Source organism: Bison bison, unplaced genomic scaffold, assembly GCF_000754665.1.
Source record: "Bison bison bison isolate TAMUID 2011002044 unplaced genomic scaffold, Bison_UMD1.0 scf7180017864312, whole genome shotgun sequence".
In the NCBI taxonomy this organism is placed as follows: domain Eukaryota; kingdom Metazoa; phylum Chordata; class Mammalia; order Artiodactyla; family Bovidae; genus Bison; species Bison bison.
Genome location: NW_011494884.1, coordinates 3,925,220 through 3,946,813, shown reverse-complemented (window position 1 = coordinate 3,946,813; position 21,594 = coordinate 3,925,220).

Here is a 21,594-nt window from a genome sequence, read left to right as displayed (position 1 = left end):
AAATTCGGTCTTTTTTAATGAACAATCATAGTTTACATATAAAAATGTATGTTTTTGTGAAAGTCTATTTTTCAAAGTAGGACTACAGACTCTGTTTAATGTAGCAGTTTATTAGCTTGACAAAATATGTGGGCTTTCATACACACTGTTGTTCTGGGTCTTACAAAAATTAGAGGTAGCCCCTGTTGAGGCTGGCATCTCTGGTTAAGAGCTCGTGAGAGATGATTGGAATATTCTGGGGGTGCTGATCATGTACACTGGGAGTTCACTTGGAGCAGGAGAGAGGAGATTTGGTCTAATGTAACCTATTTGGATAACATTCAGAGACAAGATATTTAGGACTGCAAGATATAAAGAAAAGACAGAATGATCACAGTGGCTCAGGTGCTAGAATCAAGCAGCTTTGCCTTCCAAGGGATGTTGGAATTCCCTCTGGGTGTCACAAGAGCAAATGAGGCAAATCATTTCTAAGCATGGGGGTTAATATTCCTCCGTTTATCCCTAGTGGCCAAATGTTTTTATTTTATCTCTGAAGTTTTAAGGGTGGAAAAATATAACTTATAACTAAGCACTCCATATTCTAGCAATATAGGAAAAAATTTGCACAATAGAAGATAACAAAATGAATTAAACCTATGCAATATTGTCTGAAAGAAAAAAAAAAGACTCCTGCAAAATGCATGTCTCTTAAATATTACTCAGTTTACTGATATCCTCTCAAAAACAGGAAAAACAAACAAGCAAATCACTCTTCCTGGGATAGAGAAAAATATACTCCTCCAAACCATTTTCTGAATCTCTTCTCTCTCATAAGCTAAGCACCCTCCCCACCCTCTGGGCAATGTTTTTGGACTGTACACTATTTATGCTGTGTGTTTCATTCCATCTGCTGTCTGACCCAAGCACTAAATTTAGGCTCACGCTATTTCAAGCCTGGGAGCTAATGAAGTATGCCTGTTTCCGGTGGAGACTAGAAAACAAACATTCAGACTATTCTTTGTTACTGGACAGCAAAAGTTCACGAATCTTTCCCTGTGTTTTTTTACTCACAGTTTCATCTTAATATCACTGCTGGGAAGTTTTCACAAATTTTACTGAAACACAGGAAAAATCATAAAGAACAAGAGAAAGTAATATACAAACCCCACTATTCTTTCTGACTATAACATATGACTAGTATGTGTTTGTGAAGTCAGGTCTTTCCCATGTCTTTTATGTCAACAGGTAAAGTCAAATAATAAGTAAACAAACAGAGGAGAAAAATTGTTGGGTGAATATTTTAATGTTGTTCAGTTGCCAAGTTGTATCCAACTCCACGATACCATGGACTGCAGCACAGCAGGCTTCTCTGTTCCTCACTGTCTCCCACAGTTTGCTCAAGGTCATGTCCATTGAATCAGTGATGCAATCCAACCGTCACATCCTCTGTCACCCTTTTCTTCTGCCTTGAATCTATCCCAGCATCAGGCTCTTTTCCAATGAGCTGGCTCTTCGCGTCAGATGGCCAAAGTATTGAAGCTTCAACTTCAGCATCAGTCCTTCCAGTAAGTATTCAGGGTAGATTTCCTTTAACATTGACTGCTTTGATCTTCTTGCTGTCCAAGGGACTCTCAAGAGTCATTTCCAGCACCACAGTTTGAAAGCTTCAGTTCTTTGATGCTCTCCCTTCTTTATAGTCCACTCTCACATCCATAAATGACTACTGGAAACACCATAGCCTTGACTATACAGACTTTTTTCAGCAAAGTGATATCTTTACTCTTTAATACTCTGACTAGATTTGTCATAGCTTTCCCTGCAAAAAAGCAGTCGTCTTCTAATTTCATGACTTCAGTCATCATCCGCAGTGATTTCAGAGCAAAGGAAGAGGAAATCTGTCACTGCTTCCACCTTTTCCCCTTCTATTTGCCATGAAGTGATGGGACCAGATGCCATGATCTTAAGTTTTATTAATATTGAGTTTTAAGCTGGGTTTTTCACTCTCCTTTTTCACCTTCATCAAGAGGCTCTTTAGTTCCTCTTTGCTTTCCACCATTAAAGTGGTATCATCTGCATATCTGAGGTTATTGATATTTCTCCTGGTAATCTTGATTCCAGCCTGTAACTCATCCAGCCCTGCATTTTGCATCACGTGCTCTGCATGTAAGTTAAATAAACAGAGTGACAATAAACAGCCGTGTCATACTTCCTGCCTCAATTTTGAGCCAGTCAGTTGTTCCATATAAGGTTCTAACTGTTGCTTCTTCACCTGTATATGGGTTTCTCAGGAGACAGGTAAGATGTTCTGGTATTCCCATCTCTTTAAGAGTTTTCCACAGTTTGTTATGATCTGCACTGTCAGAGGCTTTAGCGTAGACAATGAAACGGAGGTAGACGTTTTTCTGGAATTTCCTTGCTTTCTCGATGATCCAGCAAATGTTGGCAATTTGATCTCTGGTTCCTCTGACTTTTCTAAACCCTTGAACATCTGAAAGTTCTCGGTTCACATACTGCTGAAGCCTAGCTTGAAGGACATTATTTTTAATATTATGCCTAAATTTGTTTTCTTTTTTTCCCCTGAGCTTCATCAGGAAAGTAAATCAAATTGGGATGCACCTATGCCATAGATTTATGACTCTGGGTTGTTCTAGTTGTTCCTTGGTTAAAAATAACTTCGACAGCTCATTAATTATGAGGGCTATATTTTCTTCCTGTTGATTAAGAGGATCACAGCAAAATTCATTCTTTTTAAGTTTGCAGTGCCCTGATCTCAAGAGCCTACTGCTTTATGAAACAGGGTTTGATGTCCAGCCTAGGACCCAAACAAGCAGGATCACTTTCTGAGAGGCACTCACAACCTCTTCCATCACTTTGGCATGCCTTCCAGCTTTCTGAGCAACATTCTCACACATTCTTTGCCCTTAATTATTCTACAAAAGGTTTTTATTAACAATACAGATTATTAGTGGCATATGAATAAAATAATGATACTGACAATGGAGAAATGCTCTCCAAATAATATCTCTGGGGTCTTTAAGAAAGCTGAAATACTCACAAAATCCCTTTTAATATGTTGATGTTTCCTCTACTGGTATTTCTAAGAAAAGAAAATTATTCAATTCTGTTGTTTTGGTTTTTCTTTTATATTTACACAATGTCAGATTTTATGTAATGGGAGTCATTATTACTCTGACCTGCAAGTTGCCCAGATTTTACAAACAAAGGGTGTGGTTTTGTTCTAATAAAGCTCCGCAAAAACAGCAGTCAGCCTGATTTGGCCAATAAGTCCCACTTTACCCCTGAGAGACATGAGACATTCTACTAGATATCAGAGGGCATACAATAAGTTTTTAATCTCAAAATATTTACAAGCCAGTGACAAGACACAAAGATAAATTCACCATAGAAAACACTTTATGGTAAGTTTTAAATGAAAGATGCAAAGAATGTCAAAGGCCAGAATTAGTCATTGAGATAATGTATGTGGTAGAATGTTTTGAATTAGGAAATAAGAAAACTACAATATTATTGTTGTTTAACTCCTACTGCTATTCACATTTGATGCTCAAAAATTTAATTATATTGGCAAGTAAAAACAAAAAGCAAGATTTTTATTATGTTAGTGATTAAAACATTGTTTCTTTCATAGCTAGTCTGCTCACTGTTTTATTTGACTATTCAGAATTTGGACCATTCTTGGTAAACATGTTTCTGTCTTAGAGCTGTACTTTTTATTTATTCATTACCCTTGGCACTAAAATTTATGACCATTTCCAAAATAGAATAGTCTGTGCTTTTTACTTTAACACTTGGGAGACATCTCATTGTAATGTCTGCCAGAACAGAAACGATTTTTGTGGGTTTTTTCCCACTGAACTATTTATGCCTGTCCTTCAAGAAAATAGTCACTTCTTCCACACAGTTTAATGATAGCTCCTAGGTCACATCTCCAAGGCCAAATAAGTCAGAGAATTAAGATTTTTTCAGAACTTTATACTTAAACGACATGTATTATTCAATGTAATTACCTCAACTGTCTATAGTGACCCTTCAGTTCTGTGCTTTGGCTGAGGTCTGACTTACATGGGATGGTTGAAAGACAATGAATAAAAAACATTTTAAAAATTACTGTAGATGAAGTATCCAAAGAAAATACATCTTTATTCTGAAGGTGAACCATGTAAGGTACAGAAATACACACACACACACACACACACACACATATATATATATGTATATGTATATGTATATGTATATGAGATGAGTAACTCTAAAAGAAGAAAAAGTAGAGCTTGAGCCTATCAGATCACAGAACACGTGTATTAACACTTTTTCAAATTAAAAAAGGAATAAAGAAAACACTGTATCTTCAGTTCAGTTCAGTCGCTCAGTCGTGTCCAACTCTTTCAGACCCCATGAACAACAGCATACCAGGCCTCCCTGTCCATCACCAACTCCCGGAGTTTACTCAAACTCACATCACTGAGTTGGTGATGACATCCAACTATCTCATCCTCTATCATCCCCTTATCCTTCCACCTTATATATTTTCTAGCATCAGGGTCTTTTCCAATGAGTCAGTTCTTCCCATCAGGTGCCAAAATACTGGAGCTTCAGTTTCAGCATCAGACCTTCCACTGAATATTCAGGACTGATTTCCTTTAGGATGGACTGGTTGGGTCTCCTTGCAGCCCAAGGGACTCTCAAGAGTCTTCTCCAAAACCACAGCTCAAAAGCGTCAATTCTTTGGTGCTCAGCTTTTTCTATAGTCCAACTCTCACATCCATATATGACTACTGGAAAAGCCATAGCCTTAACTAGATGGACCTTAGTTGGCAAAGTAATGTCTCTGTTTTATAATATGCTGTCTAGGTTGGTTATAACTTTCCTTCCAAGGAGTAAGCGTCTTTTAATTTCATGGCTGCAGTCAACATCTGCAGTGATTTTGGAGCCCAAAAAAAGAAAGTCTGTTGCCGTTTCCACTGTTTCCACATTTATTTGCATGAAGTGATGGAACCGGATGCCATGATCTTGGTTCTCTGAATGTTGACTTTAAAGCCAACATTTTCACTCTCCTCTTTCACTTTCATCAAGACGCTCTTTAGTTCTTCTTCACTTTCTGCCACAAGGGTGGTGTCATCTGCATATCTGAGATTATTGATATTTCACCCGGCAATCTTGATTCCAGCTTGTGCTTCATCCAGCTCACCATTTCTCATGATGTACTCTGCACATAAATTAAATAAGCATAGTGACAATATACAGCCTTGATGTACTCCTTTCCTGATTTGGAACCAGTCTATTGTTCCATGTCCAGTTCTAACTGTTGCTTCCTGACCTGCATACAGATTCCTCAAGAGGCAGATCAAGTGGTCTGGTATTCCCATTACTTGAAGAATTTTCAACACTGGTGGTGATCTGCAAAGTCAAAGGCTTTGGCATAGTCAATAAAGCATAAATAGATGTTTCTCAGCAACTCTCTTGCTTTTTCAATGATCCAACAGATGTTGGCAATTTGATCTCTGGGTCCTCTGATTTTCTAAATCCAGCTTGAACATTTGGAAGTTCCTGGTTAATGCACTGTTGAAACCTGGCTTGGAGAATTTTGAGCATTACTTTTCTAGTCTGTGCTGCTGCTGCTGCTAAGTCGCTTCAGTCGTGTCCGACTCTGTGTGACCCCATAGACAGCAGCACATGGGGCTCCCCTGTCCCTAGGATTCTCCAGGCAAGAACACTGGAGAGATAAGTGCAATTGTGTGGTAGTTTGAGCATTCTTTGGCATTGTCTTTCTTTGGGATTGGAATGAAAACTGAGCTTTTCCAGTCCTGTGGCAACTGCTGAGTTTTCCAAATTTGCTGGCATATTGAGAGAAGCATTTTCACAGCATCATCTTTTAGGATTTGAAATAGCTCAATTGGAATTCCATGACCTCCACTAGCTTTGTTCATAGTGATATTTCCTGAGGCCCACTTGACTTCTCATTCCAGGATGTCTGGCTCTAGGTGAGTGATAACACCATCGTGATTATCTGGGTTGTGCAGATCTTTTTGTATACTGCTTCTGTGTATTCTTGCCACTTCTTCTTAATAGCTTCAGCTTCTGTTAGGTCCATACCATTTCTGTCCTTTATTGAGCCCATCATTGCATGAAATGTTCCCTTGGCATCTCTAATTTTCTTGAAGAGATCTGTAATCTTTCCCATTCTATTATTTTCCTCTGTTTCTTTGCACTGGTCACTGAGGAAGGCTTTCTTATTTCTCCTTGCTATTCTTTGGAATTCTGCATTCAAATGGGTATATCTGTCATTCTCTCCTTTGATTTTTGCCTCTCTTCTTTTCACTATTATTTGTAAGGCCTCCTCTTATGTATAAGACAGCCATTTGCTTTTTTGTATTTCTTTTTCTTGGAAATGATCTTGATCCCTGTCTCCTGTACAATGTCATTAGCCTCTGTTCATAGTTCATCAGGCACTCTGTGTATCAGATCTAATCCCTTGAATCGATTTCTCAATTCCACTGTATAATTGTAAGGGATTTGATTTAGGTCATACTTGAATGGTCTAGTGGTTTTCTCTACTTTTCTCAGCTTAAGTCTGAATTTGGCAAGAAAGAGTTCATGATCTGAGCCACAATCAGCTCCCAGTCTTGTTTCTGCTGACTGTATAGAGCTTCTCCATTTTTGGCTCCAAATAATATTACCAATCTGATATCAGTATTGACCATCTGGTGCTGTGTAGATGTGTTCATGTGTAGAGTCTTCTCTTGTGTTGTTGGAAGAGGATGTTTGCTATGACCAGTGTGTTCTTTTGGGCAAAATTCTTATTAGAATTTTGCCATGTACTCCACAGCCAAACTTGCCTGTTACTCCAGGTATCTCTTGACTTCCTACTTTTGCATTCCAGTCCCCTATACTGAAAAGGACCTCTTTTGTGTGTGTTCTAAAAGGTCTTGTAGGTCTTCATAGAACGATTCAACTTCAGCTTCTTCAGCATTATTGTTTGGGGCATAGACTTGGATTACCATGAAATTGAATGGTTTGCCTTGGAAACAATCAGAGATCATTACTTCTTAACATAATGGGTTTGCTTAAGTCCATACCCTAACAATAAACTGACATTGAATTTTCTATTTTTAATAAAATAAAATCATATTTATTTTAAGGATTATTTATAATGTTTAAATTATTAAGTGCAAAAGTTACACTTAACTACCACTGGGGAGCAAAATCACATGGAAAATTAATGTAAAGGAAATAATATACATGCTTTAACACAAGTAAGTTTTGCTCAATCATGGTGTACAACAAGAGATGAATACTAGGGATCTGTCTAACACGCTCTGTGATTGTGATACTTGCATCCATAAAAGAAGCAGCACAATTGATTAAGAAAGCAAGAAATAGTCTCTGAAATGAATATTTGTAATAAATTCTCACATACTTGAAATACTATTTTTCTCTAAGTTCTTTTTCTCTCTTTTCTTTGTTGATTTTAAATATTTGCATTATAACTAAAGAAAAGTAGAAACCATTCATCTGCCCAAGTCAAATCCTGAGTTTCTTTTTTAATACACCAATTTTTAAAGTAGTTAATTTACAATATTGTGTTAGTTTCATGTATACAGCAAAGTGGTCAGTTAAACAGACACATGTATATGCATATTATACTAATAATCTGCAAAAGAATAGATGCATGTTTATTACATATATTGGAGGAGGAAATGGCAATTCTCCAGTGTTCTTGCCTGGAGAATCCCATGGACAGAGGAGCCTGGTGGGCTGCCGTCTATGGGGTCGCACAGAGTCGGACACGACTGAAGCGACCTAGCAGCAGCAGCAGCAGCAGCAATATGCATATAGACATATAATATGCATGATATACATGTATATGGGAATCACTGGTGGCTCAGCTGCATAGAATCTGACTGTGAGACAGTAGATGCAGGTTTGGTCCCTGGCTCAGAAAGACCCCCTGTACAAGGAAATGACAATCCACTCCAGTATTCTTGCCTGGGAAATCCCAAGGACAGAGGAGTCTGGTGGGTTACAGTCCTTGGTGTCATAAGAGCACGACATGACTTAGCAACTAAACCACCACCAACATGTACATATATGCCGATGCTGCTGCTAAGTCGCCTCAGTCGTGTCCGAATCTGTGTGACCCCATAGATGGCAGCCCACTAGGCTCCACTGTCCCTGGGATTCTCCAGGCAAGAATACTGGAGTGGGTTGCCATTTCCTTCTCCAATGCATGAGAGTGAAGAGTGAAAAGTGAAAGTGAAGTCTCTCGGTCGTGCCCAACTCTTAGTGACCCCATGGACTGCAGCCTTCCAGGCTCCTCCGTCCATGGGATTTTCCAGGCAAGAGTACTGGAGTGGGTTGCCATTGCCTTCTCCGATGTACATATATATATATATACATATAATATACATGTATATACATTTACATGTATCTATGGCTATTCTAACTCCAGAAAGAATGAAGGAATGGAGCCAAAGCAAAAACAATACCCAGTTGTGGATGTGACTGGTGACAGAAGCAAGGTCCAATACTGTAAAGAGCAATATTGCATATAGGAACCTGGAATGTCAAGTCCATGAATCAAGGCAAATTGGAAGTGCTCAAACAAGAGATGGCAAGAGTGAACGTTGACATTCTAGGAATCAGCGAACTAAAATGGACTGGAATGGGTGAATTTAACTCAGATGACCATTATATCTATTACTGCGGGCAGGAATCCCTTAGAAGAAATGGAGTAGCCATCATGGTCAACAAAAGAGTTCAAAATGCAGTACTTGGATGCAATCTCAAAAATGACAGAATGATCTCTGTTCGTTTCCAAGGCAAACCATTCAATATCACGGTAATCCAAGTCTATGCCCCAACCAGTAATGCTGAAGAAGCTGAACTTGAACGGTCCTATGAAGACCTACAAGACCTTTTAGAACTAACACCCAATAAAGATGTCCTTTTCATTATAGGGCACTGGAATGCAAAAGTAGGAAGTCAAGAAACACCTGGAGTAACAGGCAAATTTGGCCTTGAAATATGGAATAAAGCAGGGCAAAGACTAATAGAGTTTTGCCAAGAAAATGCACTGGTCATAGCAAACAACTTCTTCCAACAACACAAGACTCTATACATGGACATCACCAGATGGTCAACACCAAAATCAGATGGATTATATTCTTTGCAGCCAAAGATGGAGAAGCTCTATACAGTCAGCAAAAACAAGACCAGGAGCTGACTGTGGCTCAGACCATGAACTCCTTATTGCCAAATTCAGACTTAAATTGAAGAAAGTAGGGAAAACCACTAGACCATTCAGGTATGACTTAAATCAAATCCCTTATGATTATACAGTGGAAGTGAGAAATAGATTTAAGGGACTAGATCTGATAGATAGAGTGCCTGATGAACTATGGAATGAGGTTCATGACATTGTACAGGAGACAGGGATCAAGACCATCCATATGGAAAAGAAATGCAAAAAAGCAAAATAGCTGTCTGGGGAGGCCTAACAAATAGCTGTGAAAGAAGAGAAGTGAAAAGCAAAGGAGCAAAGGAAAGATATAAGCATCTGAATGCAGAGTTCCAAAGAATAGCAAGAAGAATAAGAAAGCCTTCCTCAGCGATCAATGCAAAGAAATAGAGGAAAACAACAGAATGGGAAAGACTAGAGATCTCTTCAAGAAAATTAGAGATATCAAGGGAATATTTCATGCAAAGATGGGCTCGATAAAGGACAGATATGGTATGGACCTAACAGAAGCAGAAGATATTAAGAAGAGATGGAAAGAATACACAGAGGAACTGTACAAAAAAGATCTTCACGACCCAGATAATCACGATGGTGTGATCACTGACCTAGAGCCAGGCATCCTGGAATGTGAAGTCAAGTGGGCCTTAGGAAGCATCACTACAAACAAAGCTAGTGGAGGTGATGGAATTCCAGCTGAGCTATTTCAAAGCCTGAAAGATGATGGTGTTAAAGTGCTGCACTCAATATGCCAGCAAATTTGAAAACTCAGCAGTGGCCACAGGACTGGAAAAGGTCAGTTTTCATTCCAATCCCAAAGAAAGGCAATGCCAAAGAATGCTCAAACTACCGCACAATTGCACTCATCTCACACGCTAGTAAAGTAATGCTTAAAATTCTCCAAGCCAGGCTTCAGCAATACATGAATCGTGAACTTCCAGATGTTCAAGCTGGTTTTAGAAAAGGCAGAGGAACCAGAGATCAAATTGCCAACATCTGCTGGATCATAGAAAAAGCAAGAGAGTTCCAGAAAAACATCTATTTCTGCTTTATTGACTATGCCAAAGCCTTTGACAGTGTGGATCACAATAAACTCTGGAAAATTCTGAAAGAGACGGGAATACCAGACCACCTGACCTGCTTCAGGAAGCAATAGTTCGAACTGGACATGGAACAACAGACTGGTTCCAAATAGGAAAAGGAGTCCATCAAGGCTGTATATTGTCACCCTGCTTATTTAACTTATATGCAGAGTACATCATGAGAAACGCTGGGCTGGAAAAAGCACAAGCTGGAATCAAGATTGCCAGGAGAAATATCAATAACTTCAGATATGCAGATGACACCACCCTTATGGCAGAAAGTGAAGAGGAACTAAAGAGCCTCTTGATGAAAGTGAAAGAGGAGAGTGAAAAAGTTGGCTTAAAGCTCAACCTTCAGAAAACGAAGATCATGGCATCTGGTCCCAACACTTCATGGGAAATAGATGGGGAAACAGTGGAAACAGTGTCAGACTTCATTTTTGGGGGCTCCAAAATCACTGCAGATGGTGACTGCAGCCATGAAATTAAAAGAGGCTTACTCCTTGGAAGGAAAGTTATGACCAACCTAGATAGCATATTGAAAAGCAGAGACATTACTTTGCCAAAAAAGGTCGGTCTAATCAAGGCTATGGTTTTTCCTGTGGTCATGTATGGATGTGTGAGTTGGACTGTGAAGAAAGCTGAGTGCCAAAGAACTGACGCTTTTGAACTGTGGTGTTGGAGAAACTCTTGAGAGTCCCTTGGACTGCAAGGAGATCCAACCAGTGCATTCTGAAGGAGATCAGCCCTGGGATTTCTTTGGATGGAATGATGCTAAAGCTGAAACTCCAGTCTTTTGGCCACCTCATGTGAAGAGTTGACTCACTGGAAAAGACTCTGATGCTGGGAGGGATTGGGGGCAGGAGGAGAAGGGGACAACAGAGGATGAGATGGCTGGATGGCATCTCATGAGGATGAGATGACTCCATGGATGTGAGTCTGAGTGAACTCCAGGAGTTGGTTATGGACATGGAGGCCTGGCATGCTGCAATTCATGGGGTTGCAAAGAGTCAGACACGATTGAGAGATTAAACTGAACTGAATGATGGCTATTACAGAATATTGAGTACAGTCTCTGGTGCTATACAGTAGAACTTTGTTGTTTAGCTTCTGAATTTTAATGAAATAAAAGTCTTAAGCAAAAATCTATCAGTTGTCTCTCAGAGCTGAAGAAGTGTTTTAATCATATGTGCACAAAAAGAGGGCATCATGATTTCTCTCTGATTATTTTTAAAGCTGTGAAAAGATGATTCTTTGATAGAGTATTCATATATTGTGTCTTTTTTTGAACACATCTACTCAAAATATCACAGTTTGATTGCACTTGCCAGAACACAAATTGCATTTACTCTTCTCCAAAGAAAAAGTTTGACCAAAAATCCATTTCTTGTCTATAGCTTTCCCAAGGCTCAAGTTATCCTTATTTAATGTAAACACAGCTCTTGATAAATAATCAGAGTTGTTCTTATGCAGATGCATGTTGGCTAAGCAAGAAGTCTGTCATCTTGATGATTGAATAAGACTGTTGTCTTCGAGGGCTGACACGAACACAATTTTACCTCTAAGTATTCCAGCCACCACTTCATAGCTAACTGCATTTTTGGGAAGAAAGAACATAGATTTTGACTCATATTTCTTTAATCATTATCAAAATTATTTATAGAATGCCAGTGATAGATGATTAGCTTCTTTTTAAATCTAGAATATTACTGAGGCTTTTAAGAAAAATAGAGGGAAAGGGGAAATAACAAAATGTGTCATCATAACATTTTAAGTACTCAACCTCCATTTAAAGATTCAGCATTTACTTTCCTAATTAAAAACTGAACATTTCCTGAAATATGAAATTCTCCCATCTCTCATTCTCTTTCTTTCCCTTTCTCTCCTTTACAATATACACTCTTTGGGAAAGTGAGACTTTTGTGAAAGCTGTTTAATAAATAAAATGATAAGTCACAGCTCAGTTACTGGGCAAAACTAAAGTAATTTGAAAAGTATTATATTTTGGAGCAACCTGATCAATCCAAAGTCATAAAATATTTAAGTAGAAATTCAGGTTGGAGCCCTAGGAGAAAGCCTGTTACTCTGGCAGGAAGATATTGACAACTTAAATGGCCTGTCAAAGCATGTTTGATTTCCTAGGAGACATCCTTGTAAACAAGGGCATTTAAATGATGTGCATAAAAAAAATAAAATAAATAAATGATGTGCATAGTCATACTATATGTTCAAACTTACAGCTATCTCTAAGAAGGAAAGCTTTGGATAATGACATAATGACATCATAATGTGTCATTATTCTACCCAGGTAGAGTTAATAATTGATGAGTAAAGAATGGCTCTCTCTGTTGTAACTCTAATTAAATATGAAAGAATCATTAATTCTTGAGTCCACTTATGGTTGAGTTGAACAGTTGAATGGCAATCTCTCAGATTGCCCAAGGTTGTATACATGTTATGATTACTTGCAGACAATTTCAGAAACTAAATCCTATAAATAATCATACCAATGTAATGTTTTTTTTTGTCACCAAGTCATGTCTGATTCTTTGTGTCCCCATGGACTGTAGCCTGCCAGGCTCCTCTGTCCATGGTATGTCCCAGCCGAAAATACTGGAGAGGATCGCCATCTCCTTCTCAAGGGGATCTTCCTGCAGATCAAATCTGGTTTCCTAAATCGCCAAGTGGATTCTTTACCACTGAGCCACCTGGGAAGCACAATAAAGTAATAAAGACATTTTACTGACAACTGGATAATTGCAGTGCTACCTAAAACCACGTGTATCATCCAGGTTCCCAGAGATGCTTCACAATATTCTTTCCCATTTTGGTCACAAGAACAGAGATCTCTTTGGAAATTTAACAATATACAACTCTGATTAAGGAAAAAAAAATAAAAATATCTAATTTTCCTAAAAAAACATATATATTGGAGGAAAGAGCCAAGGAGTAAGCATTATATAGAAGATTATGTAGTTGAATTGGCTTCTTGAATTATTTTATTTTCATCCTGTTAGTTAGATAGCAGTTCACAATACATTAATCTAGCACCAACTAAATGCAAGATGTTTCACTGAAAAAACTTTAGATTGCAGAGGCAAAACTCTTAAAGCTATCATATTAATTTGGTTTTCTGGATAAAATCTACTCATATAACACATAGTATTATTATCTCTGTTATCAATGTCATTGAAAATAATGTATATCAAAACATTCCAAAACATAAATTGCTAGTTATATTGCTAGCTTATTCAAGGTAAATTCAAATTAAAATATGGCATACTAAGACATCCATTATGTAATACTAAAAAGATCTTTTAAACACTCTCATTACCCAAATTTCTGTCTCTGTTACTCTAGTGACAACAAATTGTTTTAAGTAGTTTCAATATATATACATTTTAAATCTTCTTTTTCTATTAAATATAATGTTCACTGAAAAAAATCATCTGCTTTAATGAGTAATTTTAATACCAACTCCCATGTAATCAATACAAATGACAAGAAATATAGCCATGTATCAGTCTGCCTTCCCAGAAGGACCTGTTGTAATTGCAGCATAGTAATTAGTACATTGATTTCTGTTATAGCTTTTCTAGCCATCTATGTGTTTTTAAACAACACAATTTTCTTTTGCTTATTTTTAGAATACTGATTTTAAAAATCAAATTTTATACAATCCCCATGTCTTGCAGTTTGCATTAAAAAACTCTGGGTTCATCTGTATATTTTTACATGCAAGCAAAGTTTATCTTCAATATTGTTTTTAACTACATTTCAGACTACAGTGTTATCTCTTTTACCAAAGTATAGATAGAAATTTGAATTGTTTCAAGTTTGGGGCTATTTTGAATGGTGTTGTCATAAACATTCTTGTTCATGTTTCCTGGTGCCAAGTACCTAATTTTCTCTGGTATATTCCAAATAGTGGAACCACTGGGTCATAAGATATGGGTGTCTACTTACTTAGAATGTATGACTTTTTCTTTTCTTTTCACAAGTGTCCAAAGAATCACAGTTCAGTTCAGTTCAGTTCAGTCTCTCAGTCGTGTCCGACTCTACTCGACCCCATGAATCGCAGCACGCCAGGCCTCCCTGTCCATCCATCTTAAATTAAATGTTTATTGCTAACTCTGTCTTCCTTGATTATTGTGTGGACTAGAATAAGATAGCCACCTTCTGGTGTTTGCTATTATCGAGATGTTTTTAGGTCTGCGTTGACTTTTTTCAACCTAAAACAACCTGAACAAGTCATTTGTTCCAGATTTTGGTTTCATAACTCCTTCTTATTTTGTCAGCTCTCAATCCACATAACATGTGTGTAAATCCATATAAATGTGTATTTATTTTATTTCTATTTACATAGTATAAATATATATGTACACTCAGTTGTGCATAAATACAGGCATTTTTAATATTTTAAATCCATTTCAAGGGAATTTTTTTAAGTTCAGCTGTTTTCAATGGGTGCTGTTATGAGTTACATTTAGTTCAGTTCAGTTCAGTCACTCAGTCGTGTCCAACTCTTTGTAACCCCATGGACTGCAACACGCCAGACTTCCCTGTCCATCACCAACTCCCAGAGCTTGTTCAAACTTGTGTCCATTGAGTTGGTAATGCCATCCAACCATCTCATTGTCTGTCATCCCCTTCTCCTCCTACCTTCAATCTTGCCCAACATCAGGGTCTTTTCCAATAAGTCAATTCTTTGCATCAGGTGGCCAAAGTATTGGAGCTTCAACTTCAGCATCAGTCCTTCCAATGAATATTCAGGACTGATTTCCTTTAGGATTGACTGGTTTGATCTCCTTGCAGTTCTAGGGACTCTCAGGAGTCTTCTCCAACACCACAGTTCAAAAGCATCAATTCTTTGACACTCAGCTTTTTTTATAGTCCAACTCTCACATCCATACATGGCAAATGGAAAAACCATAGCTTTGACTAGATGGACCTTTGTTGGCAAAGTAATGTCTCTTGCTTTTTAATATGCTGTCTAGGTTGATCATAGCTTTTCTTCCAAGGAGCAAGCATCTTTTAATTTCATAGCTGCAGTCACCATTTGCAGTGATTTTGGAGCCCAAGAAAATAAAGTCTGTCACTGTTTCCATTGTTTCCCCATCTATTTGCCATAAAGTGATGGGACCAGATGCCATGATCTTTTTTTTTTTTTTAATATTGAATTTTAAGCCAGTTTTTTCATTCTCCTGTTTCACTTTCATCGAGAGGCTATTTAGTTCTTCACTTTCTGCCATAAGGGTGGTGTCATCTGCATATCTGAGGTTTTTGATATTTCTCCAGGCTCCCAAAATTTACATGTTGTCATCCTAACCTCCAGAATGTGATTTTTTTTGAAAATGGTCTTTACAGAGGTAATTCAATTTGAAGGAGATTATACTGGAGGAGGGTGGCTCCTGATCCAACACAATGAGTGTCTTTAGAGGAGGCTAAATGAGGACACAGACACATGAACAAGGAAAAGGCCATGTGGACTTAAAGGCAGACCCTGGAGTGATGCTCCTACAAGCCAGGTAACACCAAAGATAGCCAGCCAACCCGAGTGCCAGAAACAGACTTCCTCAAAGCCTCCAAAGGAAGCACCCACTGACACCTTGAATCCAATGTCTACCCTTCAGGACAAGCAGACAACAACCTCTTGTGTTTGAGCCACCCAATTGTGGTACATTTTGCAGGCACTTTAGAAAACTAAAGCAGATGAGTGTTAATAAATTTTCCAATATTATCCGAACCACAGACAGAAAACACTTCCTCACACCTTTGTGGAGGGAGTGACTTTTTTGTGTTTCACACAGAGACCAGGATGTTTCTCCATCTCTTTCTTCCCTTCCTTCCTCTTTTCCTTCCCACTCTCCCTCCTTCCTTTTTCTTTCCTTCCTTCCTTTCTTTCTTCCCTTCCTTTTTCCTTCCTTATTTCTTTCTCTTCTTTGCTTCTGAACCCTCAAACCTTCTCTATTTAACATCTTGCCCCATCTTATGCACACACCGTATCCCTTCAATGTCATAAGATACATACAGAAAGCCATCCTAGCTAACAAAGTAGATTGTAGACCACATGTCTGATGGTAAAAGAAAATATCAAAGGAAGATAAATAAATTAAGCCTTCTTAATATAATTTGTCCTAAAAAGTAGATAATAGCTTTAGATAACCCAAGTTATAGGAAGGTACTCAGTTGTGAAAAAGTGAATCAACATCTCTCAACCTTGATTTTTAAATATAAATGGTGTTAGGCAGTGTGTTGTTCCAATAGGGCTGCCAGTACAAGGACCACAGACTCGGGCTTAAACAACAGAAATTTACTTCTCATAGTCCTGGGGGCTGAAAGTCCAAGACCAAGGTATAGGCAGGACTAGTTTCTTCTGAGGCTGCTGTCCTGGATGTGCAGATGGGCATCTTCTCCCTGTGTGCTCACATGGTCTTCTCTCCTTCCCTAGTGAAGTAGCTCAGTCATGTCCAACTCTTTGCGACCCAGTGGACTGTAACTCTTGCGACCCAGTGGACTGTAGCCCACCAGGGTCTTCAGTCCATGGGATTTTCCAGGCAAGAATACTGGAGTGGGTTGACATTTCCTACTCCATCTCTCCTTCCTTATCTGTTTCCTAAACTCCTCTTGTTATTGGGATACCAGGCAAGCTAGACTAAAGCCCATGCTGATGACTTCATTTTAACTTAATTAAGTTTTTAAAGACCCTGTCTTCAAATATGGTTACCTGCTGATATACTAGAGGTTAGGACTTTAACATACAAATTTTAAGGGGAGCAAAATTTAGCTGTAACAGGCATAGAGAATGTAAAACATCTAATAAAAATGCAAATGCAATTACAAGTATGATAATAGCTATTATTATTATCACAATCTTTCTGGAAAACACTAATGTAAAAATACTAATAACTACTTAAGATGAAGCTTTGTATCTTGCTCAAAGATAAAATAGCATTAATATTCACAGAAGAGAATAAAATATTAGAAAATTATATGAATGAAACTTATTTGTATACCTATTAACAGGGCTAGTCATTACATTCAAGCAGAATCTTTGATTATAAGAGTCCCCCAAGCTAAATTCAAGTCCCATGTGTAAAGTACTACACACTTTATTAACAGTTACTATCAAAACTACTTCAAATAAAAGCAATCATATTTAACTGATTTATAGAGCAGTTAAAGTTCTGTGTAATGATAACCCATGTCTATCTATGCAAATATCTTTAATCTCTCTTTCTGGATATTATCCTTTTTGTCTTTTTGGGGATAAACACTGACTATAACACTGATTGGAGTTTTTAACTAGAGTTATTATTCTTTGCAACATAAGATCCAATACAAATATAACACTTCTATTTTCTATTCTACATTATCTATATGTGCACCACATATTTGTCTATAATAAATATATGCTTATTACAGTCAATATTATATTCCAAATACTTAACTCTCATAAAGATATATGCCTATTTATTTATTCATTGTGATGTACTCAATTATTTATACCTTTAGTCACTGATTCTTTTGAATGACTATTTTATAACCTCTTATGTTAGCATTACATGTGATAGTATTTGATTACTGTTTATTTCCTGTGTTTACTCATAAATTCCTCAAATTCAGACCCTTCACAAGGAAACTAATTATTCTAATGCTTTATCTTCCTAAAATGCAATGGTGGTGGTTTAGTCCCTAAGTTGCATCCAGTTCTTTGTGACCCCATGGACTGTAGCCCCCCAGGTTCCTTTTTCCATGGGGCTTTTCAGGCAAGAATACTGGAGTGGATTGTCATTTTCTTCTCCAGGGAATCAAATCTAAGTCTCTACCTGGCAGGCATTCTTTATCACTGAGACACCTGAGAAGCCTTCCTGAAATAGGTGCGCTCCTATTTTTATACAGCAGCAGTCATGAACTGCTTTGTGTTCTCCTAAAATTTAGTGCCAGGGTGATGGTGTTGGAGATGGAGATTCTGCAAGGTAGTTAAGTTTAAAAGAAGCCATGAAGGTGGGAGCCTCACAATGGGATTTGTGTTCTTATAAAAAGACTCTGGAGAGCTTTATCCTTCACCTTTCATGCCCCCAAAAATGAGGTCCTGTGAACACACAGCAAGATGGTGCCAGTTCACAAGGCAATTCAAACCTCAGAATGGAACCTAGGTTACAGGCATCTTGATCTTGGACTTCCAGCCTGCAGAAGTGTATGAGATAAATTCCTATTGTTTAGGCCAGTCAGTCAAAGAAATTTAATGATGACATCTGAAAATAAGATAGGTCTTTTAAAATTGTTTTTTATCTTATGTGTTTGTTCTGGTTTGTAGGTTCCACAAATGGAAGGATCATTTCTATCATTTCTAGTATTTCTTTATCATCCTAAAACAGCAGTGTACATATGCTTGAGCAATGGAATCATAGCACCTAAGATACACTACCAGAAGTCACAAATGAACCTGGTTTGCAAACACCAGAATGGTTTGAGTTTTCCTTTATTCAACTGTTTACATGGTCATGATTTCTTAAGAGTATGGCAAAGTCTTTGACTGTGTGGACCACAATAAACTGTGGAAAATTCTGAAAGAGATGGGAATACCAGACCATCTGACCTGCCTCTTGAGAAACCTATATGCAGGTCAAGAAACAACAGTTAGAACTGGACATGGAACAACAGACTGGTTCCAAATAGGAAAAGGAGTATATCAAGGCTGTATATTGTCACCCTGCTTATTGAACTTATATGCAGAGTGCATCATGAGAAACGCTGGGCTGTAGGAAGCACAAGCTGGAATCCAGATTGCCGGGAGAAATATCAACCACCTCAGATATGCAGATGACACCACCGTTATGGCAGAAAATAAAGAGGAACTAAAAAGTCTCTTGATAAAAGTAAAAGAGGAAAGTGAAAAAGTTGGCTTAAAGCTCAACATTCAGAAAACTAAGATCATGGCATCTGATCCCATCACTTCACATCGGATAGATGGGGAAACAGTGGAAACAGTGGTTGACTTTATTTTGGGGGGCTCCAAAATCACTGCAGATGGTGATTGCAGCCATGAAATTAAAAAACGCTTACTCCTTGGAAGGAAAGTTATGACCAACCTAGATACCATATTGAAAAGCAGAGACATTACTTTGCCAACAAAGGTCCACCTAGTCAAGGCTATGGATTTTCTAGTGGTCATGTATGGATGTGAGAGTTGGACTGTAAAGAAAGCTAAGAGCTGAAGAATTGATGCTTTTGAACTGTGGTATTGGAGAAGACTCTTGAGAGTCCCTTGGACTGCAAGGAGATCCAACCAGTCCATCCTAAAGGAGATCAGTCCTGGGTGTTCATTGGAAGGACTGATACTGAAGCTGAAACTCCAATACTTTGGCCACCTCATGTGAAGAGTTGACTCATTGTAAAAGACTCTGATGCTGGGAGGGATTGGGGGCAGGAGGAGAAGTGGACGACAGAGGATGAGATGGCTGCATGGCATCACCGACTCGATGGACATGAATCTGAGTAAACTCCGGGGGTTGGTGATGGACAGGGAGGCCTGGTGTGCTGCAATTCATGGGGTCGCAAAGAGTCAGACAAGACTGAGTGACTGAACTGAACTGAATGTAGTCAGAGAGATAAATCATTTTGGGGAAGAATCAGTCAGATAATGGTTTTTAGATGATGAGGCCTCATAGCCTAGATTTTTTATATCTTATTGCATATTTATTCAAGATGTCTCATCGTTCAAATGACTTGTATGGTAATTTTGAAGAAAACTGTCATAGCTAGAGTCAAAAGTTTTATCCTGTGGATTCCAGCATTGATTCTAAGGAATCACTTGAATCCTAAATGCTACTTGCATCTGAGGGATTTATCAACCCAGGAAATGATTAAATTCAAAAGCAAGGGCTCTTTCTGAAACCTCTGTCCGTATTAGGTCAAGTGTGTTTATGAGCATCTCAGGAGTGGCTCTTTTAATAGGCTACTTTTGAATGGATTCCACCAACATCCTGGATGTTATCCAGTGCTTCTCCCATCTCTGCTGGGGCTCTGTTTTCTTTCTTTCTGTCTTTTAAATTTATTTATTTTAGTTGGAGGCTAATTACTTTACAATTGTAGTGGCTTTTGCCATATATTGATATGAATCAGCCATGTTTGAGTTTTCCCTGAGTTTTGAGTTTCTTAACTTCCTTAGGGCATATTTAAATCTATTAAATCCCTTTCATTTCCACTTCTCATTTCAGCCCATGTTTTTGTATAGAGAAGATTGTTTTAAAAAAATAGTTTCCAAAGTATCTTGAGCTAATAATATAGAAACTGGTGGTGTCATCCTTTCCTTGAAACACACAAACAGTAACCTGAGGTGTGAAACCTACCTTTCACAGGAACTACTTCTTCATGCAGAACTGGCATTCCAGAGTCGCAATGTGACCAGGTAGAGGAGTTGACCTTGAGCCTGTGGTAAGTTATGTGCATCTAAATTTCACCTGTATATATTTCCTCCTTTTGACACCACATGCATCATGGACTTTAGGACAGTGCACCTAGACTGGGGACTAGCATTTAATATGACATCTGCAGGAACCCAGCCCACTTGCTTTATAAAAGTACATGGACCCGAATAGCAAAAACCATGCTGCAGCTACTGCACACTTGAGCATTAGACTTCTGAACCCCTGCAAGTCTGTAACTTTGCTTAGACCAGGAATAGCATGCAAGTGGAATACGGCCATAGACTTTGTAGTTCAAGGTCAAATGGAAGCAATTTCGTACCCTCACACCAGGTATGAAACCTATCTGCCAGTGTTTGGTTAAAGGGTGGGTGGAGAGCGCCCCGTGAATGTGAGAAAGAGGAAAATCTCAATGTTTGATCACTTTAACATCCATCTAGCACAGAATCTGGCATATTTAGGGACATGGTGTGTTTTTACTGAATGAATTAATTTAATAAATACATCTTAATTACGGTCCAGGTATTTAACGCTCACCCAGATCTGGTTCTGCTCTTTTTCTGGTCACATAGAAAGTTTAACCCTTCCAAGTGCTATTTGCATTAGGTGAGACTGTTGACTGCATGTAGGCAGTGGGGTGTGAGAAAAGTGGTGTACATCATTTCCGAGCCAAGGCATTTAAGAACCTGCCTACTACACTCTTCATACTGTCTCTTCCCCTGCTGTTGGCATCCTGGGAGAGCACCGTCCTAAGACCATGGATGCTGAACCTGCATTGCTGCCTCCAGGAGCTTTCTCTGGAGGGGTGGTCTCAGTTCAATTCAGTTCAGTTGCTCAGTCATGTCCG